At 36.6% G+C, this 13,395-nt stretch overlaps 1 protein-coding gene across 1 annotated transcript in view; it reads right to left on the minus strand.

Annotated features, from left to right (window-relative positions):
* Positions 1 to 13,395, minus strand: part of ringer (tubulin polymerization-promoting protein ringmaker) — a 201,585-nt gene that overhangs the window by 67,707 nt on the left and 120,483 nt on the right. Inside the window, exon 3 of the mRNA XM_089869885.1 lies at positions 11,732 to 11,873. The gene's annotated coding sequence lies outside the window, so the exon portion shown is untranslated. The remainder of the gene's footprint in view (positions 1 to 11,731; positions 11,874 to 13,395) is intronic.

Raw genomic sequence — 13,395 nt, forward strand, 5'->3', positions numbered from 1 at the left:
AATTATTCCAATTATCTGTATGTATTCTTTGTATGATCCAAGTGTTGCTTTAAGCCTACAATTTCAACTAGCAAACCATTATAAATCAAAAGTATAGTAGCTGAGAGTGGTGGCGCGCTCTTGTAAAACTGCCTCTGGTTAGCTGGGTTAAGGTCTCAATTGTCGGATATTAGATGGACAAATGTCAACTCTCTGCAGGCGCCTGGTCCGCGTCATTGTTGCACTGAGGTGTAACATTTCAAACCTGAAATGTGTGGTCCCAATCAAATCTGATTCAGCGGCCCTGTTCGGGTAGTGGATGTTTACATTATAGCGCTAATGACATTTGGGTCCTTAACCCGCAATTTTTTTATGCTTGTGTTCGATTTTGTTTTTTTTTAACACCCAAAATATGATTTAGATAAATTATAAACAAATTAATTTGTGGTGCTGTTAGACAGTGACTATATTAACAAATTGTTGAAACTATTCTAATTGTTCACATTTGAAAATGGAGCTCATTTTCTAACTTTTTTGTTGAAATGTTTTCAAATAGGGAATTAATTAGTTGATTACTAATTATCAAAACAAAATTGAACCACCGGGTTCTTAGTATGACCAGAAATCATTGTGCCCATTTAACTCTCATGTTAATATATCTGCGGGATCTGTGGGCCGGGCTCGAGTACAATCCGTCGCGCCTTGTAATTCTGGCGTCATTCTAACTGTGATTTCATTGGCTGGTAGCAACCAGAGGCTAAGGTGCAACGCGCAGCGAGAAAGATTATTTGCGAAGTAAATTTAGTCATACATTTTCTAGGTTTTCCCACAAAATCGGCCTAGATTTGCGTTGAGAAAATAGCTACACCATTATTCCAATTATCTGTATGTATTCTTCGTATGACCCAAGTCTTGTTTTATGTATCATTAACATTAGACGCAATTTACACTATTTTTATAGGCGAACAAATGTAACAAATAGTTGGGAGATTCACCGCGCGACAACTTGTTAATTTTTAATCCATATCTTTAAATATCTAGCGATTAAAATTTCAATTGATCGTAGCTGAGAGTGGTGGCGCGCTCTTGTAAAACTGCTTCTGGTTAGCTAGGTTAAGGTCTCAATGTCCAATATTAATTCGTCCAATGTCAACAATCTTCAGGCGCCTCATCCGCGTCAATGTTGCACTATGGTACATCGCCCGAAACCCGAAAGGGGGTCATGTTGCATCTGATTAATGACATAAACCACCTGAGCTAAACTCCAACAATTCAACAAAACTCCCAAATACAACAAAATCCATCAGCAAATCGAACCCTTGGCCGCGCTAATTAGCGCGGCCCTCTTCGGGAGGAAGGTGATAACCGCAGCAAGTTGAAAATTGGCATGGTATAGAATTAATGGCGTTTGGGTCCTTAACCTTTTTAATTCATAACTAGGCATAGCTTAGCTAATCGGTGTTTTAAGTGACTAGAACACAAAATTGTTTTGCGACCAAATAAAATATCTGCATGAATCTTTTTATTTATTAATTTTTTGTTAGTAACTAACTTTAATTTTCAATAAAACAAAGTTTAACTAGTAGTTCGACATAATATAATATCTAGTTTATTAGGGAGAAGGTATAAGTTGCCTAAGTATTCGCGCGCCATAGCCCCAGTCCCCCTTTCAAAATACAAAGGGGGGACGTAAAAGGAGGCCGGGCTATTTCGCTAGCTCTCCTCAGTCGGAAAATATGATTGTAATTTTCGTCATTCGCGTCGCGCTAACGTGAGTTTTCAAGCACCAATGAGATGCTGGTTGTAATTTAGAGGCGGGGATTAACTCCGGACCTACGTTAGGACTGGAGATAAAGCTAGAAATGTGGCGAATTTATACCTTCGCCCTAATAAACTAAGTATCATTTCTTGATAATATAATTTAATAAATTTGTCATCATAATTGAACAACTTATTCGGCTTGCGCATTTCGAAAGAATTTACTTAGACAAGCAAAATAGCAATCAATTTTTGGTTTCTACGTTTTAAACATAAGTTTTATTACATAAGTGTGACACATCCTATACACGAGAATTGACTAGGGCCTACACGTGGTTTAGCCAGTCCATCTTAATTTTATTCCTATAATTTAAATTATAATTTAATCCTACATAATGATGATCAACGTCCCTAAAACAAGTCGGCACAAAACCCCATACACAAACCAAGTATCATTCTGTCATATTGCATACGACCAAAAAACTGTACAGAGATTTACTTACGATAGCCTTTTTTAAACTTGATGAATTAAGTGTCGCCCCAAAAAAAGTCAAGCAAAGCCTTAAGAGGGGACACAGTATATACGTAATGGCGTAATATTACGTGATAAACGCCGTCAAAACTACATGTAACCGCCCACTTTTTTAAGAAAAGAAAAACTTGATGGAACCTCAAGTGATTTACGATCTGAAAGTGTTAAAGGCTCAGATACTTTTCTTTTTTATTAAAGAAAGTACCATCGAAACCATTTCAAGAAGATCACTGGTAATGTATGTTTGAAGTGAGATACAAAATCAATGAATTTTCGTCATTCTTTGCGGAAGTAATCTTTGGTGGTGATGTTAAGGGGTGTTGAAGAGATGTTATGTCAATTGAAAATAAAACATCATTAAGGGAGGTGTAAGTAACAGGGTTTTAAATTAAACAACTTGTTTAAAAGAAGGTGACTCGATTCTATATGAAATGTTAATTGTAAAGTAAATTTTCTCGAAGGTTGTGTTTAATAACATCATAATCCATAAGTTTGTCTCTGGTTTATGAGAGCTTGTCAATAAGTGACGCGGGTGAAACGTCATAGATTCGAGGTAAAGCGACGCCTGGGGAGGCGCTGTTAAAGGCTTATTACAGACTAAATAGAACCTAGATGGACTGCAAAATAAACCACCGAGTGTAGGGCGAGGTAAAGCGACGCTTGGTGAGGCGCTGTTGAAGGCTTATTACAGACTAAATAGGACCTAGATGGACCGCAAAATTAACCACCGAGTGTAGTCGCAATTCTCGCTTGTCGTTATCGAACTAGCTCGAGCTGTAAGTCTCTAGCATTATGAAGTATAGGTTGTGTCATACTTATGGAACATATCTCATAAACTTATGGTATCATTGGGTAGAAGTGTAAGAAGTTGTTCTATGTCTATCACGCCCTGAAGATTCCCCAGTGTTTTTTAAAGATTATTCAAAATTCTATAGCATGAATATTTCTTTTACTAAAGTAAAAGTGATTATCTACTAGAAGGGTTAATTACTGGATTGCAGCATATTTTAAAATCGATGTCAGAGGTCAGAGGTCAAAAATAAGTTAACATGACCTATTTGCGACGATAGAAATTAAACAATTTGAGCTAATCTGTTAGCTCTTATCTCCCCTAGTCTAAAACTTTACGATGCCCACTAAGAAAATGTTACGGAAGCGATGAGCTTGGGTCATAAAAACCCGGAGGTTTTAGTTCACTTTTATCACCCTGCCGTTTTACCCTTTGTGATGCGGTTGATAATATTCTACTATGATTCTCATTGTTCAACGAATAAATACTAAAGCAAGAGGCCTAACGGCTTAGAAACTAAACATTATCGACGTTTATCATAAATTTTGCGTGTAACAAAAAGCGCTTATTTTTACATCGAGGCATTACATTTTTATACTGGGTGCTAGAAGCATTTTTTATCTTTTCAGATAGGAATTCTTTCCTTATCGGAAATAGATTAAAAGTGATGTTATTAAAGGCACGGGGGATTGCTTAGGTATAGTCAAGAAGCGATATCTAGTTTACTAGGGAGAAGGTGTAAAATTAGCCACATTTCTAGCTTTATCTCCAGTCCAAACGTATAGGGTCCGGAGTTAATCCCCGCCTCTAAATTACAATCAGCATCTCATTGGTTCTTGAAAACTCACGTCAAGGCGACACGAATGGCGAAAGTTACGTATTTTCCGACTGAGGAGAGCCTGCGAAATAGCCCGGTCTCTCCTTTTACGTCCCACCTTATATTTTGAAAGGGGGACTGGGGGCGCGCGAATACTTAGGCATCTAGAATTATGGGAAACTCAATAGTGAATTTGATAACTTTGTTTCGTATTTACTTCTAACGTTATCTAACTATCGACCGTAGGTAATAACAACGTATCGATTTGCTTTCAGTTTCAACATTATATCTCTTTGTGTTTTTACTTAAAAATCTTCAAAAGACTAACCAATATTTGAGAGAGAGAAAATGTTTTGATGGGAACGAAAAAGATAGGCCTAACCCCAATTTTCCTGTAAATTTTCTTTATTTTTCAATGGTTTTACGTGTAATGTATTTTAGATTTTAGTAGAGTAGTATTTTTGAAAATGGGTATGAAGTACTTTGGGTTTGTTTGACAAGACATATTATGCTTTTTTCGAAATTTTACGGGATTTACAACCTTACGGATTTAGAACTAAAAATATCTTAAATAGATTTAAAGATTTATTGATATTTGTTTATAAATTATTTAGTTTTAATAATTTAAAAAATAATAATAAAAGTAAATATAATTAGGGTCTGAGACTAAGCAACCCACCAGGCGTTTTTACACTAATGCATTTTCAATACGCGCCTGTAAAAGTGTTTCACACGCAATGCTCCGTCCCCTGGAAGGAGGTCCGGGACTTTGACGAGCGCCCAGATTACTCTGGTCTCCATTCCTACTTCTAAAATTAAATGTATCCCTGGTAAGACATAAACACATCGTTTGTGGTATTTTCATATATATCTAACTTCTAATTTCTAAAATTAACTTATTAATTAAAAAGCTGGAGAAATCAAAGTAGGTAAATTGAACTGACTAAAAAGTAAAATAAGTTTTCAACGACTTGATTGGAAGGAAATTCAATATGGTCCCTTCTGTCGCGTACGTTTTCTCAATTGTCTAATCTCGTATAGACTGACCCCCCCCCCCCGCTGATGCATCATCCTTCCCTTTTTAATTAAAACCTAATTTTATCGAGGGGGAAGGCGCGGTGCATGTACTCTCTCTTTCCAGTATATTGGGCGGCGTCTCATTGGGCGGCATGTGTTTAATTTCTCACGCGCCGTGGAACCCCAGCGACTAGGGGCATAAAACCCGCCAAAAACCTTAAGAAAAAGAGGAAGACGTAACGCGCCCTTGTCCTACCACTGAAAGACAAACGACTTGGAAGAAACAGGGAGAAATGTATAACCCATCTCGGCTCTAGATGAGCGGCTAGGGGTCGCTAAGACTAAGCATCTTATAAAAACTTCCGAAAACAAAAATCTCTACAAAGTTAATTAAGAAAGGAAGATGCCCAACGAGGAGCAAGATGACGGGATAGATACATACATATATAAACGTGTAGAGACATAAATTAATCCCCATAAGTCTTCAACAAGCAGTGGTAATTTAAAAGTGTAGAGCTCGACCAAAAATAACTGATGGAAATCACACAGCCGACGATGGATGAACTATACAACCGAATTTTGAGTTTGGACGTAGATACTTTTGGGTCACGTGACAGATCCCGCCTACTGATGAACTCTGGTAACGTATGACGTCGTTAGACCGATTAATTTCATTGGCTGGAACCCAACGTAACGCCAAATACGACCGAAAACAAAATAGAACACAAGTTACACCCAGTCGAACGGAAATTTCATTGGGTTCTGCGTTTAACATTTTCAGTCGCACCTTTTTCTGCCGGGTTTCCGTCGTGTTTTCGGTCGAGTGGGAATTTTTTCAGGTGTTCGCACTGATCTAAGAAGAATCTTTCTAACCATTGCATTGATAACCTGAGATTGCAAGATTGTTACCCTGTTACCATTATATAAGCAAAAGAGTCTAAAAGAATCAGGAAGGATTGCTGGAAATGAAATAGGAAAGCAACTCCGGTTTCAGCACGGATTAATCGAAACAAAAGTCTTCTGTTTCTTCTTTCACGAATGAATTAATAAGAAGTTACCATAATATTCACGTAATCACTTTAAAGGTCCGTTCAGAATACACTAAAATCTGACGTTCAAATCACGAAGTCGATTAACTTGCTTAATTAGACTGTTCGCATGTGTCGTCGACTATGTTATACCAGATTCACGTGTTTAGTTTGAAAAAATTTATTTTCTCGGGTATGGCTTCCAGATGGCACCACCTCGTTAGCGCCTTTTCTTTAGCCTTAGCTCACTAAATCAAGGTCTTAGTGACGCATGATCGAGTGAGATATGCTCGGTACAGAAAAGACCATAAATGTGACTCGTTTTAAGTCGTCCGCTCTGACGTCTGAACAGGGAAAAGAACGTATCGAAACGAAATAACCGAGGCAACCGACGGGATCGTAAGATTTCACTTTATTCTGAATAGGTCTTTAAAATTTCTTTGTTTCCCAGCCAAAGTTTTCATCTTACAACCTTTTGATTCATCTAGATGAGTAAAAATTGGATCAAGGAGAGTACTTAAGTTGCCCATTTCAAACGAATCTGTCAATCACAAATCAAACCCTTTACATGGGTTGATTCTAATAGAATACTGAATATTTAGGCCCATCCATCCCTATCTACATATAATGAGACCAAGAAGGGATATCTAGCTTACTCGGGAGAAGGTATAAGATGAATAAGTATTCGCGCGCCATAGTCCCAGTCCCCCTTTCAAAATACAAGGGGGGACGTAAAAGGAGGTCGGGCTATTTCGCTGCCTCTCCTCAGTCGGAAAATACGTAATTTTCGTCATTCGCGTCGTCACACTGACGTGAGTTTTCAAGAACCAATGAGATGCTGGTTGTAATTTAGAGGCGGGTATTAACTCCGGACCTACGTTTGGACTGGAGATAAAGCTAGAAATGTGTGTAGTAAACTAGATATCACTTCTTGATGAGACTATTGCCAATTCGATATAGCTTCGGTGTTAGTGTACTTCTGTTTATACAATGTTAGTGGCGAAGCGAGTGGTGGTGGTTGTTGGACAGACAGCTCGATTGGAAGAATGAGAGCGAGTAGGATGTAGAGATATGTTTTACCAGGGCGGCATGGGTGTTTAATCATTTTGGGAAAAGAAGTCAATCGATAAATGTCCCGATATGAGTCCAATATAGCTTTTCCTAAAGGAATGTAATACCACCGAGTGATACAAGTTGTCAAAGAACAACAATAACAGACATTTGCCAGAAAGAATTATAAGAACGACTCTCATTTTTCCTTCATAACATATTACTGGGTATTTTCCAAGGGATGTCGGAAGAGTTGCGACATCTATGAAGATACATAGAGAATTGACCGACCGACTTTCAAAGCTTATAAGTGATCAATTCCATCCTACAGAACTACATAACATGTAGAAATAAAGCAAAAGGGGTACCGTTTCTCGAGCAAGGCTTAAAATATACGAAATTTACTCCAGTAAAATGTTTTGGTAACTTTTCTTGTCGCCAATTTAAGCAAATACCACAAAGCCTGTCTCAGGAATACATACAGCTACTAGGAATCATTCCGTAGACATTTTCTCAACGTATCTAGGCGGATTTGTGGGAGCTAGACTAATCATTGTGCATGACGAGTTTTATCTGGCTGCGCATTGCAAAACTAGTTTCAGCTTCGTAATTGAAGTGGCTCAGGCTTAGCCTTGATGATTTGTCAGTCAGGACCTTTATAGATGTCTATCGGTTATAATATCAAAAGTATATAGATATAAAAACAAAAAGTACCCTTCATTAACCATTCCCTGCCTTTGGATGTAGATTGCATGTAAACTGAGAAGCAAACTACCCTCCGCTCAACCGCCTACAGGAGCTAACCAATCAGGAAAGAGCTTCTTGACGTCATATGTTTATAGAAAGTAGTACATGATGTTGGCGATCCAAAGGTTAATTTTTGGTACTAGAGCTAGCATCCGCTACTTTATGAACCTATTCACGGTTTGTTCACTATGTCACGGCCCAGAAGGTAATCATATGCACAGGGGGGGGGGCGACGCTACTCTAGGATAATGGAGGGCTTTCAATGAAGTGTACTTTTTTGTTTTTGTAACTATAATTTTTTGATAATATTCTCTGTTTGAATTTCTGAGTTCTCGCTTCTTCCACCCTACGTGTAGTGAAATTCTCTAATCTTTGGCATAAAATTCCTCGAATGATACTTTTACGAACTTCTGTTTTCATTTAATAATTTTCCCAACAGCAATCTTCACTCAAAATTGAGTATATTATTTACTTAAGTAAAGATAAATTAAATCAGATCTATTCAGGCACAAAACGGAACAGATAAACAAGGAACATTTTGAAAAAAATAATAAACTTTATGCAATACAATTTTTCTAAAGTTTATTATCCCGTAATGCGCACTGTTGTAAGAGTATTGGTATAGAATATTTAAAAGTTTCATTCTCAAAGTAAACTAGTTAATTAAATATCTTCGTTAAAGTAAAACCAAACAAATCCTTTGGAAACTTCCCCAATAATTTTAAAGAGAATCACTATATCAGCGAGCGTCGAATACAATTCCCAATAGAAATAATATTATTAAATCTGAGGTGGATTAATGAGATTAGTATCGTAACCCGATTAAAACTGAAATTTGAATTGTAAGCCGATTAAAACTGAAATAGAATCATTTCATTTCGAAAGATTTAACTATAAAACATTTTTGAAAGGAGAAAATTAAAACCCCCTGAGACCCAACCTGAGTTACGTATTTCTAATTTATGTAATTTGAGCCGAGAGATCCCTAAGATACGGGCTATTAAATGCGTACTCTAGTTCCAAAAGCAAGTAAGTCGCATTTATGAATTGGTTGCATTACAGAATACGAATTCGTATACAGCGTATTTCAAAATAAAGGTGGTAGAACTGAACTACCTACAGTGCCTCCCTCTATGATTACCTGTTGGTCTTTGTGTAATTACCTAACGCATGTTTCTCTGAAGGTTATATAGTATGTAGAATATAAATAGTATTTTGCGAAGGTGTTTACTGTGAGATATTTGCAAAAAAAAATTAATTGCTTTAAACTTCCTGGACCTTCGTTTTATAAAAAAGAATTTCAATTAACGAGACGCATGGTTCAAAATTCGGTTGACTAATATTAAATATGAGTAATTAATATCTAGTAAAAATTGCACGTCGAATTTAAGTTAAATAATGGAATAAAGGCTACTTCTTAATAAATTTGGCAAAATAAACGTATTAATATTATCAGGAATTTCTTAAGGATTTAAAGTTTGAAGTAAGCTCGTGAAATGAATTATTTGACTAAATTAAATGAGTTACGACATATTAGAAAAAGACTTTAAACTGGCCACTCTAACAGTAAACAAGAGTGAATTATGTTAGTTTTATTTCGAGAAATGTCGTATGCACTCCAAGGCACTTATTTAAAGCTGGCTTTACGGACTATGATCAGAAGCAAACTGAGCCGAAATTATCGAACCTTAATTCCTACCAATATAATCCAATACCCATTTTACAGTCAGTTAAGAGCCTCGAATTAAAGGGCTAGAATATTTTTCTTTTTTAATCAGAAGAGCGCTTAAAATAATTAATATACCAATTGCAGGAACCATGTTTCTATCTATAATATTAAAGAAGATACGAGCAATTAAGTCTCCGTAATGGACACAACGTGTTATGCTTCCCAGAGTACCTCTACTGGACGACTAGTACCACCTGAGTGATTCGTCCAATAGAGACACTCCCCAGTGCTTCCCGTATAAGCCTAACGCGTAGTATCCATACGGAAACTTAATTGCTTGTATCTTCTTTAATAATGTAGATAGAAACATGGTTCCAATTGTTATATTCATTATTTTAAACGCTCTTTCGATTAAAAAAGAAACAATTCAAGTCCGTGGTATCCCTTTAAACACAATAGAAGACCACAACATACTTCGAGACTCAGATGCTTCCAGCTAATTGTTCTTTAACTTATTTCCCGGACAATATTCAATCCCTCAGGTTGAAATTGAGTTCCAATGGTTCCCATAGCTCTAAAGCACTCTCAGAGTACTCTGAAACACCCAATGCAATTAGCATTAACCTCATTAGGGACTTCTTAACGAACTTCATTCCCTAAACAGGTACGAAACTTAATTGGCAAATCATAGCTTCGAAAGAATTTATTTCAGTAACGTCTAAGTTTCCTATGGAGCAGCGCAAACGAAATAGCATAGCGAAATGAAAACCTCATTATTAGTAGTTTAGATAACTTTCGAATTCGCCGCTGTACTGGTTCCCATTAGAGCAATAAATTTGTTTCACTTCGGACTGTTCATAATTAAAGATAAGTTCTCCAGAACGAAGCCGGGTTGGTGCCATTGCAGGCAGCTAGTTCCGGGGTTTCTACGAATAATTGGGAGAGATGGCAATTCATTCTTAAAATGCGGCCCCGGGCTAAACACTTCAGTGAAACTTGTGCCAAAAGAGCCCCTGGGATGTTGGGAAAATTTGCATTTCAGAAAATTAGATGTATTTTATTTTAAAATTAAAGCTAAACCCGGCTGTTTGCGTTAAATTTCGACAATTAGGGAATTTTAAGGAGGTGGTTGAGTTTCCTAACCGCGAGGATTATTTCTATTACGTAATTGCAGGAGTGGACCAACCACTCATAATGAAGGGTTGTAGTGTACTTTGGAAAATTGAAAATAACATTCTGGGTTCAATTATGAATTGTGCTTCTGGTAAGTCTGCCATGAATTAAATGGCGAGTTCTTTGGGTCAACCTAAGTTCTGTAGTGAACTGGTCTGTTGTTTATTTTAAATGCGCTGTTTAAATTGGCTACACGTACGCGTAAATAGGAGATCATTACTTAAATTTTCTACAATTTTGGTAAAGAGGTCGTTCCCACAGTGCACTTTGAAATGTTGTGTTTTTTCGTCTATGACAAAAGAGAGCCAATTGGACTCTTACTGACTTCGTAATAAAATTAATGTTAAATGTGACGTCACGCATCGAAGAACCCCTCCCTCCCCCTTGTCACGGTCACGGACCGTCACAAATTTAGAACCCCCCCCCCCCCTTACTATAAGAGTGTGACGTAGTTTATGGACGGTCCCATACAAACAGCACACATATTAAAATATTCGTTAACTGAAAATACGATCGGTTTTGGGTAAGAAAACACGATTTTATATCTTAGATTTAGCCTTGATAAAAGCAAGAAGTGATATCTAGGTTATTAGGGAGAAGGTATAAGATGGCTAAGTATTCGCGCGCCATAGTCCCAGGCCCCCTTTCAAAATACAAGGGGGGGGCGTAAAAGGAAACCGGGCTATTTCGCCTCTCCTCAGTCAGAAAATACGTATTTTTCGTCATTCGCGTCGCGCTGACGTGAGTTTTCAAGAACCAATGAGATGCTGGTTGTAATTTAGAGGCTGGGATTAACTCCGGACAGGCTACGTTTGGACTGGAGATAAAGCTATAGAAATGTGGCAAATTTATACCTTCTCCCTAATAAACTAGATATCACTTCTTGATAAAAGTTGCTCTATAAGAAAAACAATTCGCAGTTCAACAAAAGGAAAATTTCAGACTCGAGATTGCTATCATAAATTTAGGCAAAATTTCGTTCGTGCTTCTGCATATTTTAACTGAAAATCTATAATGGATAACTCCATTTTTACTTTTTTCCAAGAAACGACGCTAAGGATTATGGCTAATTAGCCGAAGACGTTCACAGCTAATGCGTTATTAAATATATTCTTTGGTCACACGAGTCTTGTAAGAAAAAAAATATATGCAAAAAATGCCAGGGGCTTACCTTTAGACGGGCTGCTCAATGAAGGTTTTTCTAAGAGTTTTTTTTCCTTCGCTCTGTCTTTGCCTTGACTTTGACTATTATAGTTGGCTTTGCCTTCCCAACGTCGAAGATTGATGACAAAGATTTCCCGGGTCCTGCGATCCTGCAAACATATTAAAAGAGATTTTTTTTAATCCTAGAATATTATACATAATGAAAGAAAAAGGACATTAGTTGAAGTAAAACAAAATTTGCAAAATGCCTAGATGCACTTCGCTGCTAATTTCTGTATACCAAGTCATACATAAGTTCATAAGATATGTTTCAGAATAAGTTTGTCATGAAGAGGCGTAGGTCATAGATTCGTGGTAAAGCGACGCCTGGTGAGGCTCTGTCAAAGGTTTAGTACAGATTAAATAGGAAAATGGACTGCAAAACCGAGTCCAGTCAATTCTCGGGTAAAACGTCAGATTCGAGGTAAAGCGACACCTGGTGAGGCGCTGTCAAAGGCTTAGTACCGACTAACTAGGAAGATGGAAGTCCTGCAAAATTAACCACCGAGTGTAGCCATTCAATTCTCGAATGTCGTTCTCGAACTAGATCGAGCTGTAAGCCTCTAGCATTACGAATTCTCCCTGCTCTATAGTACCAAGCCGATAGTACCAAGAATTAACGTTTGAATCGCCACAATATAGTTCTTTATTCTATTTAACCTTTGACCTAAGAAAGGAGCTCTTCTCTGATTGGTTACTTCGTGTAGGTTTTTTTACATGGCGTCTAAAGCAAAGGCAGGAAACTCAAAATGAAGTATACTTTATGTCTTTATCAATGAACTTTTGTCTATTTATTTTGGTTGTGCACATTCTACTTCTAAAAACCAACTTTTGTTATAAATTTGAGAATGAGTTTCGTATTCATTAGTGATATTTGATTTCGATTAAAAGGGTGGAATTTTTTAATAAATTTTCCAGTTCTAAAGGGTTTTTTTTCTCTTTTTTTAAATATAGCAACCTGAAATCTGAGACGTAAGAATAAGTAAGAAAGTCGGTAATGTTCTAATTAATCTTAGTAAAAGTTCAAGACCTCAAAGAAAAAGAAAAGAAAATTATATTTGGAAAGCTAACAAAAAGATATTTAAAATTCTGAACATCAATATTTAAATGGAAAAATACAATCCTTTTCTTCTTCTTCAAGAACTGCGACCTCATTAATATTTAAAAAAGCAAAAAAACAAACTTAACTGGAAACTCGGAATCAAATACAGATTTTAAACTACTTTATCGTAGTACATGTAATATAAACAAATGAAAGTTAAAAACAAGAAACAGTTAATTGACTCGGTATAAATAATTCTGGGTATTTTCACTAGTATTATAAATGCAATTCAATAGTAAAAGAAAGGAAGAATTTAGTTAAAAAAAAACGTTTTAACATACTTAAAGAGCAAGTATAAAATATTGTAATTTCTGGAAAAAATTAAGAGGGATGTTAAACATTAATTAAGCATAACACATTAGTTTCTAATAATAATAATAAAACATCATAAAGATGTGGATTGTGAACCCAAAGACTATATTTAGTGTTAATTTTCTAACATAGAAAACTGTCTCTGTTTTACAGCCCCTTGAAACAGCCAGGCAAAGCTGAGTAGCTAAGCCAGTAAGGCCCAGTATAATATTATTCCA

Source organism: Phalangium opilio, unplaced genomic scaffold (genome assembly GCF_054372755.1).
Source record: "Phalangium opilio isolate 3A_F unplaced genomic scaffold, DU_Popi_V2 ptg000031l_1, whole genome shotgun sequence".
Taxonomy (NCBI): domain Eukaryota; kingdom Metazoa; phylum Arthropoda; class Arachnida; order Opiliones; family Phalangiidae; genus Phalangium; species Phalangium opilio.